We start from the raw sequence: 23,794 nt of genomic DNA, 5'->3' as shown, positions 1-23,794 counted from the left end.
TATGTGTTGAGCTTTTTCATTTTTCTTTTTCTTGTCCAAATTGAGGATACATATTTTTTTCCTACTGTAATTAGTGTGGAAGCTAGAATTCCAGTCTTGAGCCTTAGCAGTACCTAGTATATTATATACATTATAATACGTATCATGAAGGACATTTGATTGATGTGAAGAAAATGCTGGTTGGTTTAAAAAAAAAGTTATATACAAATGTCTCATTTAGGAAAATTTATCCCTTTCAAAATAGAAAAATTAGTTAAATTTAGGAATGTTATAGTGATTCTTAACTGTGTAGGAATATAGAAGTGCTTCAGTGGTATACCTGAGACTGTATCATGTCAGAAATTATTTTTAGAGAAACTTTAAGCTTAGATGTTATATCATCAAGTGGTAGTTACTCTAGTGTAAAAAGCAAATCCAGGATCTCCGCAATTATAGTGAAAAACAATGAGAAGATACCCAGTTGATCACATTATAATTTGATATGTACAATTTTATAAAGACTCAATTATCACATGTTCACATATATTTCTTTTCTATATTTAAAGTCTCAGTAATAAAATAATATGGCACCATACAACAAAAACAGAAATGGACAATAAAATTAGCAGTGTTAGGCAAGGATATGTGCATTTTAGAATGACAAGTGGAATTTTGTGGGGATAGGCCTACATGAATGGGCTGGCCAGGTTTGGCAAAGTTTGAGTTTGGCAAAGTTGTCATAGCCTGTGTTTGACCTTGAGTGGCTAGGAGGCTGTTCCGTTTTTCTTGTTGTAAATGCAGTTTTTGATATTGGTTTAAAGAACTTGGTTCTGGAACTAGACATATGAATTCTTGACTTGCTTACTGGGTGACTTTGGGTAATTTTCTTCACCTCTTGATGCCTTTGTGTTCTTATTTATACAATGGGGTTGTTATGAACTTGGAATGAGATAGTACGTATAAAATGATTGGCACAGTTCCTGATGCTGTGCTGAATAAGTTTTTGCTGCTGCTGCTGTTCTTGACTTAAGGATGCTCATTACAATGGTATTTATGCTAATAATAATTAGATTCAGAATATTAGAACTAGAAATATTTTTCCTAAAACCAGTTCCTTTATTTTCTAGGTTTCCTAAGTGTTCTTTTACCCCCAACAAAATAGAAAACCTGCTTTTGGGAAATTATGGCGAAGTCCTTAGATTGTACTGGCAACCAAGACGTGATATCCTGTTAATGACAAATGGACATATCAAGGTTTAGATTGATTCTTCCGTCCCCCATCCCGATCACAGAAAATGGTTCTATAACAAGATCACTGCCTTAGAATAAGTGGGAATGTTAAAACCTGAGAATTTTGAAGTATTTTTTCTAATTACTTTTATCAAATGCAATGCCCATATGCTGGAGGCTGGTTTACATTCTCGCCTCACCTTGATGACAAGGTGGTTATGAATTTATGAAAGATATTTGGGTGAATACCAGTTTTGGAGTCAGGGTTCCGTCACCAGGAAGTAGCTTGAGTCCAATAATTATGTGATTTCAAGAGTAAGTCTTCCAGCGCATGGAAATTGTGCAGGATACCCCAGATCATCACAGAAGTATGAACACTGATTTTAGTGTTTAACATAGGTATTAATAAATTTGAAGAACGAGTGCTTTTTAAACTCTTAAAATCTATTCATGGTACTAATAATGATTATGAAAAGACCTTGCGGTAAATACAAAGAAATTGCATAAACGTTTTAATAGATTTATTGTTCCTTAAGGCTTTCGTTTTTATTAATTGCATGTTTCAGAATGCTGCCTGCAAAGAATTTGTTTAATTTATCTTATTTGTGCAGTTCTGCTGATCATATAGTTGCAATAATAATGAGTTGGACCAGACAATAATTTTTTCTCCTTTTCTATTTTGTTTATTATAGAGCGTGTCTTCCTCTAGGTTCTATCTAGGTCAAAAAGAGGCTTTCAGGTTTAGACCTATTTTACTTACGTTGCTTAGGCCAGATTTGAATAAAAGTATTAAAACTGGCTGGAGATCTTTGTGATTAAAAAATTACTTAAAAATTTAAATGACATTCTGGAAAACAGTTGCTTGTAGCCAAGAATTATGGAAGTAGAAGTCATAATTATACTGTAGATTGTATTTTGAGGACAATTATTTGCCTTGTAACTCTTCTGAAGTATGAAAACAAGACTTGGTTAATGTTATTTCATCTGTTAGAGGTGTGTAAAGAGTCTAGATTTGGTCCATTGTCATGGAAAATATTTTATTCATGTGATAGCTTTTTGGGCAATTGTATTCTGCACTGTATTACAATGGCACAATAAATTGCTGAATATACTGTCTGCTGAATATGACTTTACCATGAAAAATTTGATGCATGGAGAGGAAAGGTTGGAATATATCAACCTTTTCTGACAAGGGACTTTGAATTTTGACCTAATACAGGTGACCTTTGTGCGCAATAAAAGTGAGCTTAATCTTGAGGTCAAGGTTGAGGTGAATGGCAGGGCAATATGGTAGAACTTATGCTGATTGTGGGTACTTCAGAGCCTACCTAGCTATTGGCTAAATAGGAAACTGGCACTTTAAAAAAAAAAATTAGCATTTCCAGGAGCTTATTTATAGCAAGTTGTTTAGCTCTTTAATGCCACCTGATTTCCTCAAAACTCAGCTATCTGTTTGGTTGTGGTAAGTTCACCTGTTTGTATAAAGTTTACTGTTTCTGAGTGAAAGGTATGTCTGTGCTGTTATTTACTGTTATATAGATAACCAGTAGCTAAAAATAAAAATGTTCTTATGGCTTATAGAAAGACAACTGACATATATAACCTTGGAACTGAAAATATATCTTCTTTTAAGAGGTTTATTTCTTTGACAAGTTGAACTTTTGTCATCTAACTTGGAAACTGTCAGAAGATATTTTTAAAGTAATTTGTACTTTTACCTAGATTATAATTACAGAGAACTCTCATGAATTATTGTTTTAAAGGGTTTAAGATGATTCAGTGACTAGTTATTCCCTTGAAAATTCCTTTGAAATGTATCTGCTAAGGCATTTACATTATAATATAATATTATATAAAATATTTTTAAAGTTTTGCCTATTTGTTGTACATAGAAGGAAAATTGTTTTAAACTATAAGTTTCTCTATCCCATATCCCAAATATTTTGTCATAGATGAAATTATACCTTTGCAAATACCAGAAACAAACCTGCCGGGGTCATAAATTGTCTGAACACTTATTGCATACTCTGCCCACATAATTGGTTGAAACAGCAAACGTTTGGGGGAGGGTGTTGGAGACTTTAATGGAAAGAACTCTCCTCTTTTAATCGAGTCTGCAAAATATATTCCCCGGGACTGATCAGCTCTGAAGCGCTGAGGTTTGATGATTGGAATGGCAGGAAACCATGCTTTCAGGACATAACGAATTGACGAGGCCATCCATCATTTGTTAGCATCCCCTGAAACGTGGGCTCTGTGTGCAGAGGCCTGTGATTTAGTAAATACTTGGGAGATGAATAGAGCTTCCACACAAGGGAAGATATTGCTGTCCTTCAGCAGCCTGAGACCCAGGCGCCTGCTGAGAAGGCCATCTGACGGCACATCATCAGTAACTGGCCTGTCACAGTCAGCGGTGCCCACCGACCATCGCCAGTATATTAAATGCATTTTTAATATCTGCTTCAGTAGATTTAATGAAGAAAATTGAGTTTCCATACTCGAAGCACTGCTTCTTCAAGTGTTTGAAAGCATGGACTCTTGCCTACACAAGAAAGGGGGAAGACCATGCTGGCAGTTAGGGAATCGATTGAAAAGGACACTCGGAAAAAAATGTGCAAATGAAAAAAGGTTTTAGCAGAGTTGATATCTTGTTAATGTAAAATTAAGCTCATTTTTTTTTAAGAGATTTTGGATTAGTTCCTTAGGTCCTAATTCCCTTCCTCTCTCACAAGCCCTTTCACTAAGGGGTTTGAACCTACTAGTAAGGGATGTAAGCCTACTGATGTGAAAGGAGATACTAGAAAGGGAATATTACAATTTGGTGTAATTTACGTAGAAAGACTCAATTTTAAATTAGTTTGTGTTTCGAGATACTGTTTGATTCTTAGGATTTTTGGATGACTATGTATTATAAGGTAGGATTTGTTCTTACCTAGTTGCTTCTACACTTTTTAATGTGAACCTGACTCGTTAATCAAGGTAGTATATTTTTGTGTGGTGTCATGTAGCCTAGCTCAAAGTGAATGTGAAAAAATTAGTTGCTAGCTTGATTAAAAAGTGCTCTTTCTTAGACTATAACGTTTCTTTAAAAATTGTAATTTCAAAATGTTCTATTTTTATATTCCAACAAAGTGTGTACATTCGTTCTGTTTAATGAGTTTCAGTGTTGACATTATTTACTACAAAACAGCAAGACAACCAATTAGATATTGTTGCAAGCATGCACTTTAAAGGTTTCCACTCTTGCTTAAAAAAAAAAAATCCAGAATATGCCCTCATGTTCACAGAAGAAGCTACAGAATGGGCCCTATAAATCTGATTCCTGCATGTGTCAAAACAGTAATGTATTAAATGCATATTATTATAAAAATTTAAGACATGTCTTAAACACACTTACATTTTTATAACACATGGCAATATTAAATAATACATTTCCTTGTTAGCATCTGTTTGCCGTCGTTGTTGGCAAGACCTATGATTTATGGCTTAAATTAATGGCCAAGACCATTTTGGACCTGATATATGCCCCTAAGCTTATTACATCACTAAATAAAATAAAATGTATGCACTTGTGACAGAGTTATTTTTATAATTGTTTATCCCTTTAAGTGCCCTATTCAGTGATTCACTGAAAGGTTCATAATGGTTGGCTTGTAACCAGAAAATAATCTCAGAAAGGTAAAATATATTTCTTGACTAGAAATAAAATGCCAGAGTGATGGTGATGATAGGGTCCCAGCAAGACTTTGCAACACTTGAACTCGTTCTTTCCTCAATGCTTTCAATTAACTCTTGTTGAATTTTTTTATTTTTTTATTTTTTACTTTTTTTTTGATGCACAACCTCCCCACCACCACCTCCGGCTCTTAAGGCTACCTTGTAATGCTAGAGCTCATCTTCTTAGAAACCCTTCAATATGGGTCAAGTGATGGTTCTACTTTGATGTAATGCTGCAAGGGTTAAATTGTTCTTTCCTAAGAATTTTTCAGGTGCCATTATCGGCATGCATGGAACTGAGCAAGATTGTTTTCCTATTTTTAGTCCTTTTCTTTCGGGAGATTGGAACTTTATGTTTCTCTGTTGAACTCCATTTGACTTCATAGTCTTTATGTCTCCCTTCTGAGGGTGCTCTAGGATAGACCCTTCAGTATTTTTACAGTCACCTGTTATTCATCTGAAGTCACTCTGCTGCCTGATTTGCAATACACTCTGACATGGCTTCGTGGTTTTCTTGCTCCACATGAAGCATCTCATTGCCTGTCAGCTGTCCTGTCAGATGACGGGGAGGCAGGTTGTTGGAGAAGCTTGGGCCTTGCTCCTGGACCGCAGTGTCTACACTTGAAACATACAGAGCCTCCGTGGGTACCTGCGAGTAAGACTTGTGGGACAATGATTATTTTGTAATTATCTGGGGATGATTAGCACTCATAAATGGAAACAAAACTTAGTTTCTAAGAAAGATCTTTTCCTTGTTGTAATCTCACTTTGACTATGTCTTAAACAATATAGTTCATTGGACATTGAAACTCCCCCCCCCCCTCCCTTTAATAGTCTTTCCCAAAGCAGTTGATCTGATAGAGTCTTTAATGGTTCTCTCAAAAATGATCAGGCCAACAACAAACACTCATGCTTCTCTTGAAAAGCTGTGCTGACCTTTTCCACTTTGGACTCATCTCCCATTTCTGATCTTTGTATCATCCTTTTCATCTCATCTTCCTTGTCTAGGTGACCTGTCTCCAGATATGACATTTTAAAGGAAAATTCATGAAAAAGAGTCTCATGTGCCAATTTCTCTTCTTCCCCTTCCCCCCTCCCACTTTTTTTGTTTGTTTTTTGTTTTGTTTTGGTTTGGTTTTTTTGGTCTCTTGAATATTTGAATATTGGTTTAGCTCCACTAAGTTTTTTTTTTTTTTTTTTTTTGCTTTGACCATTGTAGTTACTTTTACCTGTTCATTTGGAATGTATACATCCCTATCTTTTGCTTTCCATTTGACTGATTGTGAATTCCTCGCGGACAGGAGCCATGTGTTTTCCTGCGATTTTTATCCTCTAATTCCTCCCTGCAGTACCTGGCATTGTGGTCCTTTATGCATTCAGTGGATTTTTGTTAACTTTCTGATACTGGCCACTGCTTATTTTTATAATCTCTCTTGAGAGAAGATCACTCCAAAATCATGTTTCTTCTTTTTGGCCAGTATTATTCTGTGGAGTACCAGACAAAAGGCTTACTATTCTTTCCTAAGATTGTTTCTTAAGCTCTCCCTCTCTGGATCAGGATGTTTTGAGTCCTATTTAAAAATATTAATATATTCAGTAGGCAGCTAAGTGCTTAGCCTGGTGTACTACTTAACACTAAATGAAAGTAAAATATAACACAGACATGGAGCCATTTGTTATATTTTAGTAGATGAAGCAATGGCTGTGTAAACCTTAACCTTGTAATTTTGTGGGTTCCACTTTATCATGTAGCTGTAAGGGTAATCAAAATAAATCACGGGAGATGAATAAATATTTTCTAGTGCTTTCTCTGTGCTTTCAGAAGTGATGCTTGATCCATGAAATTTTAGTAAGTGTATTAAATAAAACAATATGATGTGCACCGTGTCAGATCTGATAAATTATTTGGTATAGGACATTTATACAACATATGTTGAGCTGCTATGTGAACAGCTTAATGACTACAAAGTATGTTAATCTGTCCTGCTATTTTTACATTTTGTTAAAAGTTGCACTATTTGTACTATGTGTGTATATATATCTGTGTATATATATATATAAATATATATTTCTATATTTATATATAGATATATATATATAGATAGATATGTACATATATATAGATAGATAGATATAGATATAGATATTTTGGGGGGCAGGGATAAGAAGAAGGCATAAGAAAGGCACAGGCCATCTTTGCGATGCTCTGACAGTGATCCGGAGCTCCTCAGCTGTGCAGTGTACATAACACAGATGTTGGGGAGTCATCTGTCAGCCATGCCTCTCCTATGGAGTTAAAGTTCTAGAGGGAAAAGAATTTGACACAGTGCTGTCACTGTTACATTTTCACAATAGAAGAGCATGCAAATATTGAACCTCCTGCTTAGCAGTAGTGCCCTGTCTAATGTCTGTGCTGGTTAGAATAAAAAATCATGGGTGCATCTTGAGCTCAGAGATCTGACAAAGGTCATGCTATGTTGGGCATTTGAATTGGAAATTGTCTGGACTTAGATGTTATAAAGCTCCCACTGTTGTGTGTGGGGAGAATTTCAGCAGGGTTTTGTCCCTGGAGAGGCCTCTTAGGCCGTTTTCTGTCCTATGAATGAATTTAGATGTGAGGGTTACTCCTGCCTTAAAACTGTGAAGTTCATTTTGCATACATCCCTAGAGAGAAAAACTGGCAGATGCTTTTGTCTTGGAAGTGTTTAAAAGAAAACTGCAGAGCAGGAACAAGAGAGAAAAGGGGCCCTGTGTGGAGTCCCAGAACATTTTGGAAATGGCCAATATGCAGTTTTCATCAGTATGGAGGCAGGGTGCAATATGGTGCCTGCAGCTCACGAGGGAATATGAATGTTGATTAAGCATACTCCCAGGCTTTGAAATTCTGAAAGCAGTGTCAGAATAATGGATGTTGAGCAAATGTCAAGCATTTGTTAATTTCTCTGTTATTTGGAGTTTATCTACCATGATCAATCAAATAAACTAGTGCTTCTCTCTTGTGGCATGTGGCATTGATATGGTGATGAGGTGGCTAGAGAGACCTTCTGCCTTTTTTCCAGGTAACAGATTATAGACGAGTAGACAGAGCTTTTCAGTTGAAGATTTGTTTATGGCTTGGTTTAGTAGAAATTGGGATATTAACTGAGTACGTTGGTGGTGGTATAGAAATCTGCGGCCATGTGCCAAAGAGATTAATTAACAGTGGTGCCGTTTGCACCGAAAGAGCTGGTACTGGTGTGATTGCTGCCATCCAAATATAGTTTCCAGTAGTTTATAAAACTTTGATGTAAAACGGGGCGGAAGAAATTTGATCCTGGTAGAATTCTGACCTATTAACATTTGTAGGTAGGGTTTTTGATCTACGTTTTTTTGTTGCTTTTCCCCCACAATTCCAATGGTTAATACTAATTCAGTTAGTGATGTTTATTCTTGCGACAGTCAGCCTATTTGCTTGATGTGCTTGCAAGTAATTTCTTTCTATTATTTTTAGGAAGCAACCCTATCGTGTTTTGATGTCCCAGATATAAGTGATCAAAAGGTCCTTTTCAGCAGTTACTCAGCTGCACATTTTTGTGGAATACTAACATTCCATGGTGTGAGGAGTAGTTTTCCTTTTAGAAGGGAAATGGCCTTACCAACTGGGATTAATTCATTAGGGGTTGACGCAAGTACCCTAGTGGTGCCATATTTAAGTGTCCTATCCCTGAAGACAGGGTAAATTGCCCTGAAAGAGAGTCTGTGTGTGAAACGGCAGTGTCTGGAGTCAAAGCTGACTTCTAATCAGAGATTTGGCCTTTTTCTTTTCCTATTCCCCATTTTCTTTTCATAATCTCAGCCATGTGGCTCACATGATTCAGACGGAGACAAGTACAACCCCTACAAACCCAAAACATGCAAAATAGATGCCTTTATGATTCCTGGCATGATCTTTCTGCAGAGCTGGACCTCCTGAAGGGATCTGTCTCCTATTTTTAACCTCAGTCAACTTTCCCTTCAGGTGATTTACAACTGGGCAGCCACAGGGTATTCACCCTATGAACTGCCTGTGTGGTTTCTGGAGGACTCTTCCCCCCCCCCCCAACCTGCTACAATATCTCAAATACTATGGCAATTTCTAAAGCACAAAGCTTTGCACTTATTCTTTAGGTTAAGATGCTTTATCTTAACTGTCTCCACGAGACCTTTGGTTTGGATCTTTCCTGGGACTAGACTCCTAGACCTGTGGGTAAAATCCTCACATCCTGACTGGTACACACAGTGCCCATGAGCTCTGCCACTGCAGAGACTCCAGCATCATAAAAATAGACAGCACTGCTGACTAGCTTTTCCCGACTCCCCTCAGAAAGCTCATCACGAACATGCCCTGACCACAGCATCACTGAGTCATTATTCACCTCATACACCGAAATATTCAGGCTGTTATTGATAACACAGCTGTCGAATTTATTTTCTGTTTGTGGTGATCAAGCTGTCGCTCTTTGTGTAGATTAGAAAGACATGAAGCATCTTCTTAAATTGTTGAAAATTAATATTATTGTGTAATAATAGAAAAACTATGAATTTTTAAACATATGTACTCATGAATTCTTCCCAGCACTCCAGTGGGAGGTGCTGATGGTTTTGATGGGCGGTGTCCCAGCACCTGCCAACCTGTCAGTCACCCTGTCTCTTGGCTTCTACTTAACTCTTGTAATGTCCACAGATAATTGAACTTTCCTCTTCCCCCACATGTATTGCTGCTACAAAGGAATGACTCATCCAAAAAAGGAAAGAGAGAGAGAGAGAGAGAGAGAGAGACAGAGAGAGAGAGAGAGAGAGAGAGACAAAGAAAGAATATTGGTTCCTATCAGACACACATTCTAATGACAGTCCAAATGCTTTTGGGACTTTAACGCATGTGGCACAGTCATTTAAATATCTTCAGTGGTGAGAAACTTTGGTACTTTGAGAATGGGTCTGATATTTGGAGACAGTAAAGCATCATTAGGTTTGGTTAGTAAGGGGGCTGGTGCTACAACGTGACCATGGAGTCTGGAGACATAATTATTTTCCATGTGTTGCAATTCAATAAAAATAAACCCTGCATATTTGAATATGTTTCCAGACTTAGTGGCCACCCTATATTTTGGTAAGATAGGAGATATGGCTATGAAGTTGGCTTCCTTGTGTAACTTGTAAAGCGGTTCTAAAATGATTGCTAAAGATAAGTTCTATTTTGAGTAAAAGTAACATCATTGGTGGTTAAAGTACAAACCCCACTCCTTCTCCAGGTTGATTACTTTGGCCAAAAATAATTGAATGAATTAGTTCTTGACTGCGAGCTGAAAAGGTCCATCTTGTTACTTAATCCTCATACTAAGTGTGTAGACTCTCTTTCCTTAAACTATTAGCCGTTATTTTATGTCCCCCTTTTCTCTGTACTCCTCAAATGTAGATTGACTACTATGGCTAAAGACACTTAAATTTTCTTTTAATTCATTTCCATTACCCACTTCTCTACTGGTTGTTAATAAGGGGTGAAATTGCTAAAAGACAGACAGACTTCTGAGGGGAGGAGGGAAAGTGAAGGGCTTGATAATCTGTTAACTAGCTAGCCCCTGAATACCAGAGAGGTAGCTCAATATGGAATTTTCAGTTAATTAAAAAAATTAATTAATTAATTTTTTTTAAGCAAAGAAGACTATAGTAATTCCAGAATTTTACCCCACAGTTTAAGAAGCATTTTTGTAAAACTTTGTCCTTTTTCTGGCAGTAGTGTTGGAGGGGGATGGAATTACTTATTTAGGCCTCTAGTTGTGATAGAGTTTGAAATAGGATGAAATTTTTTTTTCTTTCTCTTTGTGTTTGATACAGACTTTTTGTTTGTTCAAGAATTGTATTTAATTCAGAGTGACAATATGAGGTTGTTTTCGCCTGTTACATCATTGAAACGCATGCTTTATCTTCATTCTTTTCGGAAGGGAATTACATCTACTGTAGAGTTGGAAGAATCGCTACAATAGGCTAAATAAAATAGGGAGGCTGAGCCCTGAAAAGAGAATTATTATCTAATTCTTTTTCATAGTTTCATGATGGGAGGGAACGTCAAACATCATATTAAATACTGCATTTGTAAGACTTCAGTAAATTCCTTACCTTGATTCAGTGAGAATTGATTGAACATTTTTTGGTAATGTTTAAATCATAGAGATAGGACTTTTAAGTAGCCAAGTGTAGTTAAACATTTTTTGATGCTCAGTAATTATGTATCTGGTTTCAAAGCTGTTTTAGCAAAATATTGTTACAGGTTCCCTTAGCAAACATTGTTAAAACCTTGATAATATTTGGGATTCAAACAGCTAGTTGGGGTGTGATCTGAAACTTAGGCAGTTTGCCGTTTTGCCTTGTGCTTCACTGATCAGTTCCACCCTGAAGAGGGTAGTTACACACCGCTCTGCACTTGACACATGCAAATGCTAAATACGGTAGCAGCATGAGGTCTCTGTCATTAACAGTAATTTATGTAATGAAAGCCACCTGGCTGTTTTTTATAATTAATTGCTTGTAAATAATAAATTTAAATGTAATTTATAGTTTTCTAAATTTGATTACTATATAGACCCAACAGCAAACCCTAAAAAAATTGGCAATTCTGTAATGGGGTTTGATGACTTTTTAAAAAGAGATCTATTTAAAAGTATATATACATATGTATATGTATATATCCTTTTAGAAAATAGTCTCACTAGGCAATATATTTATTTATTTATTTGGAGGGGAATGGTAAGAATGTAATCCAATTGTGCCAGCTTTATTCAAGTTGGATTGCTAATTTTGAAATAGTTCGCTGATTTAACTTTTATATTATTTTAGTTCGCTTTTAAAAAGTATTTGTACATATAATTTAATACACACAGAAGAAAGTGTACCCACTTAACAATGACGTGGTAAAACTCTTGAAAAAAGTTTTTCCTTATTTTGTAAAATTCCAATTATATTTTGAAAAGAATTTATATATGAGGGAAAAAGTACTTCAGTATATGAGATGATGGGTTATATAGTGTGCTGATAATAAGAGGCTTTGCCTGATAGAGTCACTAAGCAAAATATCACAAATTTAAGAAGGTATTAACTGTATTTTTGTTTATGTGGTCATGTATATCAGCTACCAAACAATCAATTTTTTTTTTCTGATATAGTGGAAGATACCAGTAATCTCCACGGCTTCAAGCAAACGGTGACCATAGAGCCTTGTCCCGGCTATTTCTCTTTCATTAAAAAAGAGAGGAAAGAAATAAGGGAACTTTGTTTATGGCTATAAGACTTAGCTTACTAATAGTTATATCAAATTTTCTTGAACTTTATGGGTCTGCTTTTTAAATGAATGTCCCTTTTCCTAAATACATTTCCACTAAAACCTCTATCCTTTAAATATCTATGTTGTTATTTTGTACCATGGCAGTGAAATTACTATCATGGACAATTTATGAAATGTGTAGAAAACTTTTGTAAAGGATTAAATTACAGGAGAATTCATAGCTTTGAGCTACAAACTCATGAAATAGAAAGATTTTACCTTCATCTGTGACCAGTGTCATTTTACCTTTATTTGATTTAGTGAAGTTTAGATATCAATAACGCAATGTTAGTTAGACTTTTAAAAAAATGTGGTTTTTTTGAAATTTTCTTTGTTCCTTGTAGAAACTCAGCTAGATCAGGAAAAAACTAGTTCTGTTAAATAGCAACATTGCATGTTGACTGCTTTATGAGATTGAGAGGGGCAATGTGGTGGCTGCGCGAGCTGGGATTGTCTATCAAGAGTAAAGATCATGGCTTCTGCGTGTGGTCAGGGTGTGACCACCATCCATCACTTCAACAGCAGACATTAGACTTGTTCATCACTTGGTTGCTGAGGTATAATAATCCCTCAAGAATTTAGAATAATGTTGACTGTCCCCATTTACATCACCGAAGAAAGAAGCTTTGCAACAGGTGCAGCAGTGTACTAATTGTAGGGTGTGTTTAATCTGTCCAGAAGGGAGAGTGATTCCAAATTTGGTATCTTAAAGAGTGGAGTGACCTTTGAAAGTCCCCAGGATGAGAATTGCCAACCATTGCGACAATCTAATTATACCCACGAGGAGATGTGAAGTGCTTTTAAGTTTTCCTATACACCTCGAAGTTCAGGGAACTGCTTGAAGTCATTAACATATGACAGATGCACTCCCTTTTCAAGGGCCCCTATGATAAGTTTTGATTGTAGAAGTGGGAATTTGACCTGTAGCTTATCACTTGCTTCATTAGCTTGCTTGAGGACAAGGACTTGGTGTTTTTTTTTTTTTTTTTTTTTTTTTTTTTGACATGAGTGTTATCTTACTCATGTTCCAGAATTCCACCCGCCTCCTTCTCTCTGCTGATAGGAAGTCACAGCAGATAACCTTAATGCTGGTTTTTCCAAAGCATATTGAGTATCGTGCAGTCTCACATATATATCTTATATATAAATATATGTAATATTAATGTTTCACATATCACATTTTATATAAAGTACTTATAACTGCACCTTATTTGAACATGGCATGTCAAAGTTCTTGATTATATTATTTTAGAAATACTGACTTCCTGTGATTTGTGTTCTTTTTAATGGAGAATATACAAATACACTTCTTGACTTATACAGAAGACAAAGCTTGACTTCTACGTTGAGATGAGGTTGATTGCTTTTTGAGGTTGGTGAGAATAAGGAAAAGAAGTTTGGGTTTTATCCTGAGGGATTCTGCACACACAGTGAGGAAAGCGTGCTTCCCAAAGGATGAACAAATGGTAGAGGTGCCCTGCCACGAGGACATGTGGACGTGGAGCAGGGAAAGGCCGCTTGCGCAGTCAACCCCATGGCTGCCGCACTTAAACAAAATTGCTTTTTATTATCTGGTTGGAAACCATCCAAAATAAGCCATACAGGGTTAAGGTTAAAAAGCATCTGAGCAAAATTGGTCGTGGGTCATCTAATTCCCTCTTGCAGCATCTTTCTATCTACCTGCTGATGATGCCTGTCTCAATTCCTTAATAGACCAAATACCTAAACTTTGTTTTCAGATGTTTTCTGTTCAGTGAAAATCTCTTTTTGCAAAAGTCACTCTTTCCATAACCTCTAAGGATTATTTGTCAATTTTATATCCCCAATGGGCATAATCATATTTAGCTGTGTTCCTGTCAATTACCAGCAAGCTCTTTTTGTACAATTAGGGGGTGGTTAATTTACTCTAAGTAAGGTTGCCACCTGTCTAGGGATTAACCCCAAAGCAGGTTGGAAGTCACAGAGAGACTTTTGAGTTTGGGTTTAAAGCAATAAGAGTTGATTTCTTAACTCTCTACCGCCATTTTGGTAGCGTTTTCTGGGTTAATCAGTGACAGCAGGTGTCTTCTTGCTCCCTGTGTTTGCTAGATTGATAAACTAAGTTGTCAAAATTATAGGTGTTACTGAAAATCTATGTACAGTAGGCATGACAGTGCTTGTTACACATGGAAAATAAACTGGAAGGATCTTGTACACATTTCCATTGTTTTCACTGTTCCCCTATCAGATTGTCGGATGGGTGGGAGGTGACATCCCTAAATGAGGATAGTTTGAGGACCAGGATGGTATTCAATGGAAATATTATTTGGTGTCCCAGGAAAATGAAATAGGGAGAGCATTAATTATGTATTTTACAGAATTTGAGGATCTAATTTTACAGTATTTAAAATAAGCTGTGGGAGACCTAAAATATATTAGTTGAAAGAGCATGCATTGCTTAAAAGGTTTCCAATACAGTATGTAAAATAAAGTGCCTTAACCTCATGTGACCTAATGGGACCTGGTCCCACTAGATGTGGGCCCTTGACCATGACCAACTTCTTTGAGATTGATCTAGGTTTCTTTTCTTCCTTCCTAATTTGAAATTAAATTATAGTCATTTGCCACGTAACGACGGGGATACATTCTGAGAAATAACATCGTTAGGTGATTTTGTCACTGTATGAACATCATAGAAGTGCACTTAACACACACGTAGATAGTACAGCCTACTACACACCTAGGCTGTATGGTACAGCCTGTTGCTCCTAAGCTACAAGCCTATGCTGCATGTTACCATACAAAACAGCATGAGATTATATCAATCACAAGAGAAAATGGTTTAATCAAGAGAGGCGGTCAACATGAGATGTATGCGACTGCTGCCAGCATAACACGGCCTACTGGTTTTACAGCAAACTCCTTTTTTTGTAAGTAGGAAGAGTGCACTCTATAGTAACAATAAAAAGTTTAGTATGGTAATTACATGAGCCAGTAACATCATCACTTTTTATCATTATCAAGTATTGCGTACTATGCGTAATGGTACGTGCTGTACTTTTGTAGGACTGGCAGTGCAGTAGGTTTGTCTACACCAGCCTCACCACGAACATGTGATTATGCACTGTGCTCCGACGTTACCAAGGTTACGATGTCACCAGGCCACAGGAAATGTCCAGCTCCATTATAGCCTTCCAGGACCACTGTTGTATACATGGTCCATTGTTGACCGTAACATCGTTATGTGGCACAAGACTGTAATTTACTATATACTGTATAAATATTAATGTTCAATTGGAATTTTTCTTATTGAGATTTTCATATACCATAACACTCACCCTTTTAAAGTGTACAGTTCACTGGCTTAGAAACCACTGATGCAAGTATATTCATCACCATTATCTGATACCAGAACATTTCATCACCCCAAAAAGAAACTAGATACCCATTAGCAGTCACTCCCCATTCCCACTCCTGCTCACTCCAGCACTAGGCAACCTCTGATTTGCTCCTGTCTCTATAGATTTGCCTATCTGAGTGTTTCAAGTATTATAATACAATATGACAGGCTTCTTTAACTTAGCATAATGTTTTTGAGGTTCATTCATGTTGTTGCATTCTTTTAATCCATTGTATGATTGTATCACATTTTGTTTATCCATTCATCAGTTTGTAGATATATAGGTGATTATGAATAATGCTTCTGTGGACACTGGTATGTAAGTTTTTGTGTCGATATATGTTTCTCTTCATAGATACCTTGGAGCAGAATTTCTGGGTAATATAGTTTAACATTTCGAGGAACTCGCAGACTGTTTTTCAAAGTGTATGCACCATTTTCCGTTCCCACCAGCAATGTATGAGGTTCCAATTTTTCAGCATCCTTGCCCACACTCGTGCATTGTCTGTCTTTTTTATTACAGCCATCTTACTGGGTATGAAATGGTATCTCATTGTGGTTCTGATTTCCATTTTCTCGCTGACTAATGGTGTTAAGAATCTTTTCATGCGCTTATTGTCTATTTGTGTGTCTTCTTTGGAGTAATTTCTATCCATATTCTTGGCCCATTTAGGTTGTCTTTTTATTATTATTGAGTTATAAAAGTACTTTACATATTCCAGATACAAGTCTCTTATCAGATATATAATTTGCAAATATTTTCTCCTAATCTGTTGGTTCTCTTTTTTACTCACTTAATGGTATCCTTGAGGTTTGGTTTGGTTTTGTGTTTTTTTTGGGGGGGTAGATCTTACTATCAGAAGGAGGGTACAGAAAGTCAATATAGAAATATATGTAACCTTCCTGTAAGGAAAATATTATTGCTTTTTCATGAAGTTCTTTTTGTTTGATAAAACATGCTGTTTTGGTGAAAGTTGTTTTTCTTCAGAGAATATGTTACATTTTTAAAAATTTGACCAACAATTCTTTGAATACAACTTAAGTGGTCAGATGTTTTAATATTTCTCTTTTATACTTTGCCTTTTAAAATTATGCACATAAATATACAGTAGTCTCCCTTATCTGTGGGGGATACTTTCCAAGACCCCAAGTGGATATCTGAAACTACAGATAGTACCAAACCCTATGTATCCTATGTTTTTTCCTATGCATACATATCTAGGATAAAAATTAATTTATAAATAAGGCACAGTAAGAGATTAACAACAATAACCAATAATAGAACAGAACAGTTGTAACAATATACTGCAATAAAAGTGATGTGTATGTGGTCTGTCTTTCAAAATATCTTGCTGTACTATATGCACCATTCTTATGATGATGTGAAATGGTGCAATGCCTACATAATGAGATAAAGTGAGGTACTCAGAATGACACAGGATTCATTTATTTTCTATTTTTCAGTTATAATTGACATTGAATATTATTTTATATTAGTTGCAGGTGTACAGTGTAGTGGTTAGACATTTATATAACTTACGAAGTGATTCTCCCCCCACCCCCATAAGCCTAGTACCCACCTGGCACTATACATAGTTATTACCATATTATTGAGGATACTCCCTATGCTGTACTTTACATCTCCATGACTGTTTTGTAACTGCCAATTTGTACCTCTTAATCCCTTCACCTTTTTCACCCATCTCCTCAACACCACTTCCCTCTGGCAGCCATAAGTTTGCTCTCTGTATGTATGAATCTGTTTCTGTCTTTTTTGTTTGTTTATTTTGCTCTTTAGATTCCACGTGTAAGTGAGATCATATGGTATTTGTCTTTCTCAATCTGACTTACTTCACTTAGCAAATGGTAAGATTTCATTTTTTATGTCTGAGTAATATTCCTTTGTGTGTGTGTGTGTGTGTGTGTGTGTGTGTGTGTGTGTGTGTGTATCTTCTTATCCTAGTGCCTATTGATGGGCACTTAGGTTGCTTCTATATCTTGGCTATTGTAAATAGCACTGCAGTGAACATAGGGGTGCATATATCTTTTTGAGTTAGTTACTTGGATTTCTTTGGCTAAATACCCAGAATTGGAAATGCTGGGTCATAAGTTCTATTTTTAATTTTTTGAGATACCTCCGTACTGATTTCCATAGTGGCTGCACCAATCTGCAGTCCCACCAACAGTGCACAAGGGTTCCCTTTTCTCCACATCCTCGCCAACACTTGTTGTTTGTTGATTTATTGATGATAGCCATTCTGACAGGTGTGAGGTGATAGCTCATTGTGGTTTTTATTTGCATTTCTCTGATGATTAGTGATGTTGAGCATCTTATCATGTGTCTATTGGCCATCTGTATGTCCTCTTTTGAGAAATGTCTATTCATATCCTCTGCCAATTTTTTAATTGGATTGTTTGGTTTTTTGGTATTGAGTTGTATGAGTTTTTCATAAATTTTGGATATTAAGCCCTTATCAGGTGTATCATTGACAGTATCTTCTCCCATTCAGTAGAATGTCTTTTCATTTTGTTGATGGTTTCCTTTGCTGTGAAAAAACTTTTTCGTTTGATGTAGTCCCATTTGTTTATTTTTTCTTTTGTTTTCCTTGCCCAAAGAGATGTATCAGAAAAAAGGTTACTAAGGATCTGAAACTTTACTGCCTATGTTTTCTTCTAGGAATTTTATGGTTTCGGGTCTGCCATTTAAATCTTTAATCCATTTTGAGTTTATTCTTGTATATGATGTTAGAAGGTGGTCCAGTTCCGTTTTTTCATGTATCTGTCCAGTTTTCCCAGCACCATGTATTGAAGAGACTGTCATTACCCCAGTGAAAATTCTTGCTGGCAGTTCCAAGCTTGCACATCTAAGACCCCACAGGATGTCTGGCTTCCAAAGTCAATTCTGTAGCCATCTTGAAGGCATGGCCTTGAGCAAGTCACTTGCTCTCTTGGAGCTCCAGTTTGTCCACATGGACAGCAAGAGCTCCTGCTTTTTGCACAGGGATCTTTTGAAGATAAGTGAGGACTGTGTAAAAGATTTAGGAGAGAGGTAGTGCCAAGGTAATGCCCTGCCAGTCTGGAGGCTGGTGGCTTTGTAAAGCGGTGAAAGGAGATGCTTGACAGGCTCTGGGAGAGAGATTAAATGAGAACTTCTCCCTTGTACAGCTCTCTATGTGGGTACACACCAGCTCTCTGACTTTTCAGAATAAGGCATATACCTTAGAGCTTACTCTGGCTGAATATTCTCTCAGGGGCCTTGCAAAGTGAATATATTGCTAAAGTCATTTATTTACAAGCAACACCTAGGCAACAGTTCACAAACCATAAGGTGGGGAATTTTCAGTCAGTAAGCAAGTATTTGCATTAAAAACAAAACAAATGGCAACTGCATCAAAGCAGAAGGATAATTGCATGTTGAAATAATATTTGACTAAAACGAGGGGGCACGTGGAAAGCCACTTGGAATTGTGGTGTTGTGGAGAAGCCACTAATTGCTTGCTCCTCTTGTCACTTTGCTTCTTTTAAGTGACTTAGTAAGGTAGACTCTTAAATTGTGCCTTTATAAATCTTTTCAGTTGTGTAATGCGAAAATTATAAATGTGTGATGACCCAGTCTCAGCTATGTAGTGTATCGTCTCCTTTGGACAGTTAATGAGATGCCAGCTTTTTTGTCATTTATCCTAGGAAATAAATGAATAATGTTCTTTCACAACTCCTTTTGCCACACTTTGCTTTGCTTTGGATCAGTTCATTTATAACTGCATGTAGGGGAGTGAGTATGTATTTATTTTTACTTTATGCGTAAGGATAATAAGAATATATGAAGTCTACTTTTTTAGCTGGATTCTATTTTGCAAATACTAAGTTACCTGCTCTCTTCAATAGTTACCCTCTCAAGAAAGCTGAGTGTCTACAGAATCGGTGACCTGTTTTTAAACGAATTTATACAATCTTTCTAAATGAAAAATCATTCCAGCAGTATCTAATATTGGCAATTTTCCTCTGTCTCTTTTTAGAACTTATTGGCCAACCAGGTCAGACATTATTAAAGTTCAAGGGATCCGATGGGAAAAGTAATGGTTTTGTGCTACTATGAATTTTAAATGTTGCCATTTTCGCGTGTTACAGCATCATCTGTTCTCACATGCCACTAAAAATGTATAGAAGTTTTAGACTAAATTCAGGGTCAAGGTTACAAGAGTAATGACACTTCTGACTCATTCTCCTAGAATTATGTTGCCCAAATTATCTGCATACCATTTCGTACCAAGATACTTTTTATCAAGTCACTTGAAAGAACTAACTATAAGCAGATTTTTTTTGTTTGTTTGTTTCATCACTTCTTGAAAATTCATACAGATATGTTTGGAGAATCTATACTTACTAACTGACATGCGGTATTCACTGAATATCTACTGAAATAGTAGAGAGTTTTTTTATTTCTGAAAGTAAGTGTTTTGTGCCTGGCAAGAGCCTTTTAAATACAAAACTCTTGGGGAGGCTGAGCCTTATGCAGCATACTTTTTGAGAGTGCACTCTGCAACACATGAAATGTGTCAACAAACAGGTGTTTCATAAATATTTGTTGAGTTTACTGAATAAATGAACTGACCACTTCATGGGAGTGACATCTAAATTTGTAGTTTTTTTAATATACAACGTTACTGCATTTGATGAAATGACAAGAGACTGAGAAGACATACACAAAAATCATGATGGTTCAGTTGAATGAATCCAGGTATACTTACTTCTCTTTTGAAATGAAGTAAAATGTCCATGTGTCATAAAATCAGTTGCTTTTTAATTTTCTTAATGTTATTATTTTAGAAGAGAAGAGGGGGGTGGAAAGGTTTGTGTTTTGAGAATCAGCTACTGAATTCCTAAAAGTAGTAAATATTATACTAAAGGGATTGTGTCTTCAACTGAAAACATCAGAGTAACCTTTGCCTTTTATCAAATGATTAGCAAGTTGTTTAATTGGTGGTATATCCAACCCTAAATTTTCTTGCTCACCAATGGTTTGGGAAATGAAATTCATTATAATAATGATTAAAAAACCCTCTCAAAGAAAGCACATACCTCTCAAAGAAATAGCAAGAGATTAAAATGGTTTGGATTTATCAAACAAGAGTTAGGGAAACTGAGACAGCTTTGAAGTAGAGAGTTAACTATTAGCCATGTCACAGTTGAGTATCGTAGCTGCTTTGTTTAGGACTATTGAGTTCAGTGTGTCTTGAGGATTTTCTGGAGCAGAAGAGCTATGCTGAAGAGGCAAATTTCTGCCCCGTTTAATCCACAATTATTTTGGATTTTCTACCCATTGCAGCTAAACCTTACCCCATCTGGTGTAGATATAGAGATGCTGGGTTTTATCAGACTGGAATCCTGCCGTATAAAGTTAGAGTGTAAGTGGATCAGACCAAGTGTCTCACCATATTCCAAGATATTTCAAAGTGCGTGCCTGGTGAGCCATGTAGCTTTTCAGTAAGGTTAGCACTTTTGTAACACCCAGCGTCTTTATTTTCCCGGTTCTAGATTTGGTCTGATTGCGTCAAGGCTCAGACATGGCTTTCATAGATTTCCTGAAATGACTTGTTTGCATTATCTACCTGGGTATTGTGAAGAAAGTGGATCGGGTTAGGGTAGGGTCACTGATGGTACAAGGAATAGGTCACGATGCTTTTTTCAGGCACCCTGATCCATTGTCTGGCCATGAACACCTTTTCCCTGCGGTCATCGATCCCACTATCTATTGATGTCTTTAAACAATAACAATAAAATTTGCTTGTTATGAGCTTTGTGATGTTGTAGTTCTTTTGTCAAAGTGACAGCAAGTGCCACATCATACTGAATCTGTCTATTGTATTTTGAATGGCCAAAATTTCTAGACCTTAAAAATGAATTAGTAGCATGCACACGCTTATTTTTTTGTAAAGCTTAAAATCACTTATTATGAGGTGCCACAGCTTTTGGAAGCTCCTTTAGGGATGCCATCTCTGTCACGTGTTCACGTGTTGTCTTAATGACAGCTTACTCTGTATGTCCGTGAGTTGCACTGGTTTTGCATTTTCCCTTACAGTGCATGTGTGTGATGGGTCTGGGATGTGCACGTATTAAGGAATGAGAGGGAGGACAGCTATTCTTCATTTATGTCATCATTTGAAAGGCTACTATGTATGTGCAAGTCTCTGTGCTAAATGTTGGTGATGTAAACTTACAAGGATATGAAGGTAAAAGGAACTCCCACCTTAAAGAACTCAGAATCTAATGGAAAAAGCAAATGCAGAAAGGAGGAATACTTTAAAATAAAACTCAACGTGAGACTTATTTATGGGCTCACTAAATCCAGAAGCCTGAAGCGTTTCATGAATTTTTAGACCAAAGCAATTCTGTTGAGAGCCCTTGAAACAGCAGTGCTCGTTCCTAACAGCCTATGAAAAATCCTTCTAAGTATATTTTTTAATGCTTAAAATTAAGATTTTTAAGAACATAAGATTTCTCAGCTGGGTTTTTGTTTGTTCGTTCATTTTTGGTTGGAAGCCACATGTGTTTGCTCCGGTTTTCTTCATGGTGGGATATTGTGTAATTGTCAGTATTCTGGTACAGTTCCGTTTTAATGTAGTTGTTTTGGAAATTCCCAGGTATCCGCCCTCTTTTTATTCTAAAAGCAATGCTGAAGGAGAACATTTGCCTGCGCAGTGTTTCAACAGAGTCTGCCATTGGACCAGTGAGAGACCAGAAAGAGAAACCATCAGAAAAGGAAAATGGAAGCAGCATGATCTAGACCCTGTCGTTAGCTCATTGTCGGGAATGCAGAAGCCACTCTCTGAGCCAGAGGATGACAGCCACATCTTAGTCACAGTGGAAGGGGGACCTTGGAGTAGCTGGGGCACAAGGACTTGGAGTCACAAAATTGAGTTTTGAGAGGCTCTCTCCTTTAGGAACTAGATGCTTCTGTGTGTGTTTTGGTAATTTTTTCCTAAGCCTCCATTTTCTAATCTTCATACAGCAAACTTCAGAGTGTAATACCCGTCTTGTCCAACTGATACCCAGTATTGTTTTTAAGAATCTAGTGTATCTGAAATTATAAAGTATTATATCTATTTTATTGTTTTGATTCCTGAAAAAGAATTATTTTTAAAATTAATTTTGTTGCTCTCCTACTTGGACAAATTCCTTGGTATTAGCTTTTCAAAATTGTGGGAAGGATGGTATCAGATATAATATTTAGGGAAAGTTTTTGTTGGCTTACTTAACAAGTTCTTTTTTCTTTTTCTTTATTTTTTTATTTTTTTCAAGGGCTTTTAATAGAATTGCTTTGGCCTAAGAATTCATGATAGAATAAATGAAATCCTTCAGTCTGCTGGATTTAGTGAGACCATAAATTAGTCTCATGGTGAATGTATCTTTCTTTTTCCCTTTTTCATTTGACACAATTCATTGAAATGATGACTACTCATAAGTGGTTAGAATTTTATGTGTGGGAAACTTGAAGAGAAAAACTTCTTAAAGTGGGGTGTTTGTGTCTTTCATTATAGTGTTGCCCTCATTTGGTATCACCTGCATTTGATCCTTTTCAATGGGCTTATACTTAAAAATAGATTGCATATATGTTCCTTGATGTCTGTATCTTAGAACTGAAAGAGTTTATATTCAAAATAGACTTTCCAGCATGTTTACAGTCACATGTAGGGCAATTTCCTTCATTGGAAGAGAGTGGGCTTCTGGGAGGGGTGGAGATGATTAGACCTGCGTGTAGATGCCCCTCTCTCCCTTAACTGGCATAAAACAGGTTGGGGCAGGCATTTTTGTGGGGCCCTGGTGTGGAGTAGAGGAGGCACCAGCTGGGGGCTCAGTCATGGGAAGCTGAGCCTAGCAGTCAGGGTAGCCTTGGGGACGGGGCTTGAGTTCTTAAGAAGAAAAACTTTTTTTTTTAAGATTTAATTGGGGAGTTGGAGGAGGGGACAGCATTGGGGAATTGGGGAAGGGGAACAGACAAGTTGCTGTTCTTTTGTTCCTCAGTCTAGTTGTGGAGGACGTCACTTCACTGGCCCATGTTGGTATTATCATTGCGCTCTTCCCGGGTGAGGCAGATCGGTCACCGGTCACTCATGGCGGCTCTTGGCAGCTCACAAAAGCGCACACCAGCTGCC

At 36.8% G+C, this 23,794-nt stretch overlaps 1 protein-coding gene across 5 annotated transcripts in view; it reads left to right on the top strand.

The window, feature by feature from the left end:
- Positions 1 to 23,794, top strand: part of CDIN1 (CDAN1 interacting nuclease 1) — a 245,025-nt gene that overhangs the window by 17,097 nt on the left and 204,134 nt on the right. Inside the window, exon 1 of one of the 5 annotated variants that reach the window (XM_019649180.1) lies at positions 2,630 to 2,671. The exons of the other annotated variants lie outside the window; for them this stretch is intronic. The gene's annotated coding sequence lies outside the window, so the exon portion shown is untranslated. Of the gene's footprint in view, positions 1 to 2,629; positions 2,672 to 23,794 lie in introns of those variants that run through there. 5 annotated transcript variants of the gene reach the window in all.

The sequence above is a fragment of the Hipposideros armiger genome, unplaced genomic scaffold (assembly GCF_001890085.2).
Source record: "Hipposideros armiger isolate ML-2016 unplaced genomic scaffold, ASM189008v1 scaffold_130, whole genome shotgun sequence".
NCBI lineage: Eukaryota > Metazoa > Chordata > Mammalia > Chiroptera > Hipposideridae > Hipposideros > Hipposideros armiger.
Note: the sequence above shows the minus strand (reverse complement) of the source record. Positions and strands in the feature narration are given on the sequence as shown.